Genomic DNA, 7,253 nt, shown 5'->3' with positions numbered 1-7,253 from the left:
TTCATTCCAATCCCAAAGAAAGGCAATGCCAAAGAATGCTCAAACTACCGCACAATTGCACTCATCTCACACGCTAGTAAAGGAATGCTCAAAATTCTCCAAGCCAGGCTTCAGCAATATGTGAACCATGAACTTCCTGATGTTCAAGCTGGTTTTAGAAAAGGCAGAGGAACCAGAGATCAAATTGCCAATATCTGCTGGATCATGGAAAAAGCAAGAGAGTTCCAGAAAAACATCTGTTTCTGCTTTATTGACTATGCCAAAGCCTTTGACTATGTGGATCACAATAAACTGTGGAAAATTCTGAAAGAGATGGGAATACCAGACCACCTGACCTGCCTCTTGAGAAATCTGTATGCAGGTCAGGAAGCAACAGTTAGAACTGGACATGGAACAACAGACTGGTTCCAAATAGGAAAAGGAGTACTTCAAGGCTGTATACTGTCACCCTGCCTATTTAACTTATATGCAGAGTACATCATGAGAAACGCTGGGCTGGAAGAAGTGCAAGCTGGAATCAAGATTGCTGGGAGAAATATCAATAACCTCAGATATGCAGATGACACCACCCTTATGGCAGAAAGTGAAGAGGAACTAAAAAGCCTCTTGATGAAAGTAAAAGTGGAGAGTGAAAAAGTTGTCTTAAAGCTCAACATTCAGAAAACAAAGATCATGGCATTTGGTCCCATCACTTCATGGGAAATAGATGGGGAAACAGTGGAAACAGTGTCAGACTTTATTTTTTGGGGCTCCAAAATCACTGCAGATGGTGACTGCAGCCATGAAATTAAAAGACGCTTACTCCTTGGAAGGAAAGTCATGACCAACCTAGATAGCATATTCAAAAGCAGAGACATTACTTTGCCAACAAAGGTTCGTCTAGTCAAGGCTATGGTTTTTCCTGTGGTCACATATGGATGTGAGAGTTGGACTGTGAAGAAGGCTGAGCGCCGAAGAATTGATGCCTTTGAACTGTGGTGTTGGAGAAGACTCTTGAGAGTCCCTTGGACTGCAAGGAGATCCAACCAGTCCATTCTGAAGGAGATCAGCCCTGGGGTTTCTTTGGAAGGAATGATGCTAAAGCTGAAACTCCAGTACTTTGGCCACCTCATGCGAAGAGTTGACTCATTGGAAAAGACTCTGATGCTGGGAGGGATTGGGGGCAGGAGGAGAAGGGGATGACAGAGGATGAGATGGCTGGATAGCATCACTGACTCAATGGACCTGAGTCTGGGTGAACTCCGGGAGTTGCTGAGAGACGGAGGCCTGGCGTGCTGCGATTCATGGGGTTGCAAAGAGTCGGACACGACTGAGCGACTGAACTGAACTGAACTGACAAATGAGCAGGCTCAGGAGTGAGTCTGCTTGAGTTTGAATTCTGGCTCTCACAGTTACTAGCTTTAACTTTGGGCAAGTTACTTAACCTCTTACTGCCGCAGTTTATTCATTTGTAAAACTGACATAATAACAATCCTACCTCTCTGGGAGTTGTTGTGAGAACTAAATGAGATAATATACATAAAGCACTAGGCACAAGTTAAGTGTGCAATAAGTCAGTTATTTATACAATCCTCGCAATGATTCCAAGTGGTTCCCAAATGAAAAATTCCCACTTTGCTGATTGAGAAAACTAAAGCTTGGAGAGGTAAAATCATTTACCTGAGATAACATAACTTGTAAACTAAGGAGCTATGATTTGAACCCCAGATTCTTTGAACCCAGGATAGTAAATGACTGCTGCTATTGAGCTTTCAACTATTCACCCTACCAGTATAGCATTCCTTCTTCTGGTACATTTATTGTCAAAAATGTCCACAGTTAATAGTTAAGGGTCAACATTTAGTACTTGTGTGGCCTTTGGATAAAAAAACACACACACACACAAAACAGAAGGGGGGAAAAAAACTCAGGTATTCAGCCTTTTTTTCTAGCAACTTTAAAATCTTCTAATCATCTTGACAGGAGCCTTTCCATTCCGATCACCCCTGAGCACACCCTAATAGTAAATGTCCCTGTCACCTTGGCCTGACTACACAGAACCAAACCCCGCAAGCCATTTCCCTTTAAGAACTGCTTTATGTTTTACTTGCTCCTTCCCCAACTCTCCATGGATGCCTCTTTCTTGTATTCAGGCCGTCTGTGCTTCCTGCCACAGGAGTCAAGGAGTGAGCACAAGGTAAGTCTTAGTTGATACCATTGGTAATGAAACAACAAGCCCCAATTCAGATTGTTTACATGTACAGTGCAAGGAAGAGCAGCCAAGGACACCAGCTCCCCACAGCCATACACAGGGCAGCACTGGAACAGAAGGGCCAGGTAACTGCAAAGCACATCCTGTTGCTGAGAAGCTGATGCCATGCTGCAGCTAGTTTACAGGCTGCAACTGGGCCCAAGAGCCAGAGGACAAGGCAGAAAGTCTCATGCATCATGGGAGCCTGAGAGGGGATAAGAAACTGTCTCATAACAGCCTCCTAGAAAGAAAGGAGGCAAGTAGAAAATGGTCTTGCTGCTCCTTACAAGCCTTGCATGCCCTCATGCTCCAGGAAGATTACAGAGTGTTCTGCCAAGATTTAGATTCAGCAACAAGTCAAGCCTGGCCTGTGTCCTATGTGGATGTGTACAAGGTCCCCAGGGCACCATGACAGAGCCATTTCCCTTCACAACCCAACTCACATGCTTCCGGAATCTTTTTCTGGCTGTTAGGAACTGAATTGTGTACCCCACCACCACCAAAGTTCATATATTGAAGTCTGAACCCCTAGAACCTCAGAATGTGACTATATTTGAAGAGTCCAAATAGGTAATTAAGTTACAATGAGGTGATGATGATGAGCAGTAATCCAATATGACTGATGTCCTTATATGAAGCTTAGGACACAGACACTCAGAAAGGGAAGACCATGTGAAGACACAGGAAGAAAGTGGCCTCCTACAAGCCAAGGAGAGAGGCTGCATAAGAAACCAAACCTGCCAACACCTTGATTTTGGACTTCCAGCCTCCAGAATTGTGAGAAAATTAATTTCTATTATTTAGCCACCTGATCTATGATATTTCGTTATGGCAACCCTAGCAAACTAACATACTGGCTGACTGGCTTTGCCTCCTATTTTATTCTGCCTCAAATCCCCTTCTTGTTCCTCGGTCATTCCATTCTGCCAGGAAGGATCACCTTGGCACAGGCTTGGCACTTTGGCACACCTCTGTGCACAGGCTTCTCCTTGTAAGGTTCACTGTACAGATGCCCTCTGTGTGACTCCTGCCAGGCCCATGCATCTGCCACTGCTCTGAGGCCCCTGTGTGCCCAGGCCACATGGAAAGTCCGGGCAGGCTCAAACAGAGCCTCGGGCCTGGCTTAGAGTTTGGAATTTTTAGATACCTGTCACCTGCACAGGTACTCAGTCCTAGAGGACACTAAGTCTAGGGTTACCAGATAAAATACAGGATGCTTAGTTAAATTTGAATTTCAGGACTTCCCTGGTGGTGCAGTGGATAAGAATCTGCTGCCAATGCAGGGGACACGGGTTCGATCGCTGGTCTGGGAAGACTCCACATGCCACGGAGCAGCTGAAGCCCATGCAGCACAACAGCCCAGCGCCTTTGTGCTGCAACTACTGAAGCCCACATGCCTAGAGCCTAGAACCCATGCTCTGCAATAAGAGAAGCCACCAGGATGAGAAGCCCATGCACAGCAGCTAGAGAGTAGTCCCTTCTTACTGTAGCTAGAGAAAGCCTGCACGCAGCAACAAAGACCCAGCACAGCCAAAAATAAATTAATTAGTTAAAATAAATAAAAATTATTTTTTAAAATTTGAATTTCAGATAATCAACAAATACTGTTGCTGCTGCTGCTAAGTCACTCAGTCGTGTCCAACTCTGTGCGACCCCAGAGACGGCAGCCCACCAGGCTCCCCCGTCCCTGGGATTCTCCAGGCAAGAATACTGGAGTGGGTTGCCATTTCCTTCCCCAATGTATGAAAGTAAAAAGTGAAAGTGAAGTCGCTCAGTCGTGTCTGACTCTTAGCGACCCCATGGACTGCAGCCCACCAGACTTCTCCATCCATGGGATTTTCCAGGAAAGAATACTGGAGTGGGGAATCAACGAATAGTGTTTTAGAATAAGTGTATCCTAAATATTGCATAGGCTGTACGTCTGTTAAAGAATTATCTGAAATGCAAATTTAACAGGGTTTCTGTATTTTCACTTGCTACCCTACTAGGGTCCTGTGGAGAGTCCAGGGCACGCTCCATTAAGGCACTTTGAGGGGGTTTCCTCCGGGTCCCTCAGCAGATGTCCTGTACCCAACGTTGGCCAGAAGCTGCAGCACTTGCCATGGCCTGGAGCCCAGCAGAAGCAGGGTTTCTCAGGCCCACCTTGTCCTAATCCACATACTCAGAATAGCACCAGAGACCTGAAGTCCCCAAAGTTAGGAAGAGCAAGAATGGACAACAGATCTAGACAGAGTCCTTGGTACCCCCGACAAACCCAGAAAAAGAGACAGAATAGTTAAGAGCATTAGCTTTGGGGTCATTCAGACCTGATTCAGAGTTAGCAACGTGGCTTGAGTAAGGCCATTATAGAAACTCTCTCAACCTCAGCTGTCTCATCAGAGCACAGAGCTGCTGTTCCCACCTAATTCACGCTGTCATCCATTGTGAGGAGCAAAGAGACAGGGCATATCGGGCCCTAATGCTGTGCCTGACTCAAAGCAGGTGCTCGAGAGGTGCTGGCGCCACCGCTGTGGAATCTTCTCCATCTTCATGCTCCCATCTCCCTGCTCCCATCTCCCGCCCCAACGCTTCTAGCACACACAGGTTCTCCCAACATGAGTCCCAGCAGAGTCTTCTTTTCTGAAGGCCTGTAGCTCATGGCAAGCTCTGGGAGTGCCAACTCCTGGAAACTTTCCCAGGAAAATTTGGGATGCAGAGACATGGGATAGAAAACAGATGGCTACGGTTTTTTTGTGATGTGGACAGTGAAAGGTCAGTTAGCTCTGCAGGAGCAAGCACTGTGCCAAGAGAACCCAGACCATGAGATAACCGTCCTCACTTCTCTAGCCTAACACTCCCCTGTCTCGGACACCTGCTGACTACTCCACCAGGTCCAGGCGGAGCAGCATCAGCTGAGCCCCAGGAGCAGATTATGTCAGCACTCGGATCCAGCAGGGTGAGCCCAGGGACATCATTCCCTGTGACACGTGACATGTGAAAAGTGACATGTTTGTTAGCAGAGAAATGAAATGGGAGAATGAGACCACCAAAGGTGACCCCTGCCATTCCCCAGATAACTGGGCCACAAGTGGGGTATTTACCGAACAAAATAGAACAGACTTTGCCTCTTCTCTGTGGATGTTGACCTCATTCTAGTATATAGACTTTCCAAGGTGACTATTTCAAAACCGCTCTTTATTATAAGAACCAGTGTTTTATCCAGATATGTTGAGATAAAATTGTGATGAAATAAATGCACCCTAGGAAAGGCCTGGTTTCCATATTAGGAAAGTAAATTCTGCATCCAAGGACATTGGGTAATTACACCCTCGAATGTTTGTACCCTACTGAATATTATGACTATGAGAGAACCAGATTCTCTTCCTTTTACTGTGCATGGGTAGATTTTATCATCAGGATGTCAAGGCTACTGCAACGTTAGTACAGCCTTGATGTCAAACAGGGCCAACCCTTGGAAGCCCCCAAAACCATAGCCTGTGGAAATTCAAAGAATCCTTCCCAGGATTTCTGCAAATCCTTCGTCTCCAAATGTACTCCTCTTTCTGACTTTCACAAACTTCTTCCCACATAAAGCATGAAATATTCCAAAGTTCATAGATTTTCATGGAAATTTTGGAGCAGGAACTCGATAACAGGATCCCAACTCACAAACACAAAAATACCAATGACTTCCCAGATGTCAAGGTGCTAAATGTCAAGGTGTTCACCTCTGTGAAGCATCCATGGCCTTCACCGACTTTATGACTCTTTCTAGCTCTTTCCAACCCTGCCACTCTCTTCTCTGCTCTCCACTTCTCTTTCCTCTTCCTCATAAGAAGAAGGAAAAAAGAATATTCCTCTCTCTTGTTCAAGGCAAAGCAGACCCCTTTCCACTGATTCTTCACCAGCTGTAGATACCTGACTGCAGGATCTTGCCCACCTCAGTCAGCTTGGAATTTTCCTATAGAGAGATGTCTCCATCTCAGAGAAAACCTTTTCACCTCCCTACATTGAGTTCATTTCTATTGTTATAATCTAGACCTTTGAAGGATGACTCTCCTGCAAGATCAGTGGTGGTGGGTGGGTAAGTGATGAAGGAGGAGACACAGTCCTGAATCAGCATCAACAGAATCAGTGCTTTCATCACCACCATCATTACATCATCATTACCATCATCCATTTCTTGCCATTCTACACCACACTGTACCATAAGGGGTATTACAGGCATGATATCATTTCAGCCCCACAGCAGGCCTATGAGGTAGAAAGAGTGTCCCATTTCACTGCTGAGGACACTGGTGTGTACTTTGCTGTGGAAGGATCCATGGCTAGCGGAGACAGCAGGCTATACCAGGAAAGGCTTGTGAACACAAGCCTGCCTTGTGAATCAACTGAGAATTCGACTTGCCCTCCCAGGAAGAAAGCTAGGTACTACCAGATTGGGGCAGAGGGGGCAGGAAGGTCTGAACCAGGCAAAGATATGGGTTTGCTTGGGGGTTTTGGGGTGGGGGAAGGTTAGGATTTTTTTTTTTTTTTTAAATGAGAGAAAAAGCTTTCACAGTGTTCTTGGGGGAAGGACAAGATACACAATTAGATGCTGTATTTGGAAATAGGAAGGCTCTGGCCCCATGGAAATAGGGAACTGGTAGGAAAGGGACCAAGACAAAGCTATGCTGGGTTTCTGGGAATAGAATCCAATTATTTTAAACCAGAGTGTTCAAAGGAACCAGGTCTGTGTGCTTGTCAATCACATTAGAGTATGGTCAGTGACCTATAGTTTATAAACATAATTTTTTATAATCTTTGAGTGATTTTTGTGGTTTTTCTCATTTCAATTTTTCTTTTGCTGTCTTTGTTATTCTTTTAGATGATGCCAGCCTACTTTATTTGTTATAAGGAACATATAAAAAGGGGGACTTTTAAATTTAGCCAGCCTACTTTATTTGTTATAAGGAACATATAAAAAGGGGGACTTTTAAATTTATTTTTTAAAATTTTGATGCAATTTTAAAGGCTATTTCCATTTACAGCTATTACAAAATAT

This window comes from Bos taurus, chromosome 16, assembly GCF_002263795.3.
Source record: "Bos taurus isolate L1 Dominette 01449 registration number 42190680 breed Hereford chromosome 16, ARS-UCD2.0, whole genome shotgun sequence".
Classification (NCBI taxonomy): Eukaryota; Metazoa; Chordata; class Mammalia; order Artiodactyla; family Bovidae; genus Bos; species Bos taurus.
The sequence above is the reverse complement of the archived record's forward strand: the minus strand, read 5'-3'. Positions refer to the sequence as shown.